Raw genomic sequence first — 2,256 nt, 5'->3', positions numbered from 1 at the left:
TCCAGAATTTCATGTTGCCAACCAAAGTCATGCATTTATGCTAATCTATGGGATAGGGCGGGGAGATAGGGAGGGAGAGAGGAAGAGGAGAGGGAGAAAGAGAGAGTGAACCAGATACAGTAGTGCAAACCTGTAATCCCAGGACTTGAAAGATGGGGGTGGGGGCATCAGGAGTTCAAAGCCAACCTAGGTTTCATAGCAAGTTCAAGACCGGCTTGAGTTCGATGAACTTCTGTCTCAAAACGAACAAATATACAAACAAACCACATCTCTGTCATCTCTGCAAGGCTTTCATTTCATTATTGCTTTCTTTTCTTACATAATATGAATATTCCACAAATTTGTGTCATCCTTGTTCAGGGGCCATGCTGATCTTCTCTGTATCATCCCGATTTCTATATGCTGCTGCATGAGCGCGTCTTGGAATATTTTTTTATGGTTGAGACTGATGTCTATGGACAGCTCTGTGTGAGCCCCTTGTTGAAGCCATAGCCCCCTGATTTCATAGAGCGGTAGTGAGGGTTTTCCAGTGCTCGATTTTCACATCTTTGATCTTTTGCACTTTTGCACTAATACACAACAAAGGTATACATTTTAAGTAGGGTTAACTACCTTTGTAATATACATAGTAAGAGGGATATGATTTGTTTCTTCCCAAAAGGTTTTCCTAGATCAGTGGAAAGAGGAATTGTCCTTCACTGGGATGGCCACTTTGTTTGGCGGCATCACTGTTCTTGTGAAACTGAAATTCATATTAAATAAAACAACATATTTCCTTATAGCCAACTGAACTACTTCAATGTATGTTAGATGCCTGCCATCAATTGCACTTGGGTTTCTTAGAAATAATAATCCCTAGGATTTTCTGGAAGAGGAGTACCAGAGCCAAAGTAAACAAACAAAAAGCCCCAAACAAAAAAATTAGAAAGTATTACTTCGAATCGTCTCGTGCGTGTGCGTGTGCGTGTGCGTGCGTGCGTGCGTGCGTGCGTGCGTGCGTGCGTGCGTGCGTGTGTGTGTGTGTGTGTGTGTGTGTGTGTGTGTGTTTGATGTTTGGGTTTCACATAGCTCAGCGTAGCCTCAAACTCAAGGTGATCTTGAACTTCTGATCCTCTTGTTCCCCCCTTCTATGTTGGGATTATAGGCCTGTGTCACTGAAACCTGGCCTTTCCACTTGATATTTTATCAAGTAACCTTATCCTTTTGGAACTAAGACGCTTTTAAAGAAGTAAATGGAGGCCTGGAGTGGTTAAGTGCACTGGTTGCTCTTGCAGAGGACCTGGGTTCGGTTCCCAGTGCTCACATGGCAGTTCACAACTGTCAATAACCCCATTTTCATCAAGTTCCAGGGATCTGGTACCCTCTGCTGGCTTCTATGGCCACTGAAAAGTATGGCCACTGGTACACTTACACACATGCAGGCAAGATACTCATACATATAAATAAAACAAAAATAAATAAATATTTTTGAAAGAAAAAAAGAAGTAAATGGATTTATACATGTTCTGATTTACTTCCATTCACTGAACGAAAATCCTGAGACTTCTGCACAGGGCACAAGTGTTTCCCTTTAAGCAGTACTTCCTGATAGGTGACCATCATCCTCTCCAAGGGCACTGTCCAGCAGAGAGGTCTCACTGCACCCTGACAGACTGGGGTGTCAAGGCAGGGCAGCAGGAATTCTCCTGTGTGTTATCCACACCTCATCAAAGGCACAGTGAAGCAGGCAGGCCCTCCAGACTCTGACATAAACACTCCTCAAACAGAAGCCTGCCCTGACTTGTAGATGCCCTGATGCTCTCCCACAGACTAGGGCATGTGACTAAGGAACCACAGATAACAGGTGCCAGGGGTCAGAGCCGGTGATTCATTGCTGTGCTGGGAGCGTGACCGAAGCGCTCTCAGGTGTGGTTCTGGTTGGGGCGGGAGCAGGGGTGGTGGTGGGATGGGGGGGAAGGGAGGGTGTCTTTAATGAGCTAGGGTGGTGGCCAGGAAATGCCTAAGCTAGTGGACCAGCCCTGGCGGCAGAAGGATGTCCAGACCCTCCTGCAAAAGCTGAAGTCTCCAGCCTCAACTTCACCACTGTTAGATAAGTTTGCTTTTGTTTACTTATTTACTTAGTTGTTTTTTGAGACCAGGTTTCACCCTAGCCCAAGCTGACCTGAAACTCTGTAGTCCAGGCTACCCTCAACTTCACAGCAATCTTCACTCTTCTTCCTGAGGGCGGAGATTACGGGGTGTATGCCACCACACCCC

The 2,256-nt window shown here is 45.7% G+C and overlaps 1 pseudogene; it reads right to left on the bottom strand.

The window, feature by feature from the left end:
• Window positions 1–317: 317 nt before the first annotated feature.
• Window positions 318–417, bottom strand: LOC121822190 (U6 spliceosomal RNA; annotated as a pseudogene).
• Between the last annotated feature and the right edge of the window lie 1,839 nt (window positions 418–2,256).

This window comes from Peromyscus maniculatus, chromosome 13 (assembly GCF_049852395.1).
Source record: "Peromyscus maniculatus bairdii isolate BWxNUB_F1_BW_parent chromosome 13, HU_Pman_BW_mat_3.1, whole genome shotgun sequence".
Taxonomy (NCBI): domain Eukaryota; kingdom Metazoa; phylum Chordata; class Mammalia; order Rodentia; family Cricetidae; genus Peromyscus; species Peromyscus maniculatus.
Note: the sequence above shows the minus strand (reverse complement) of the source record. Positions and strands in the feature narration are given on the sequence as shown.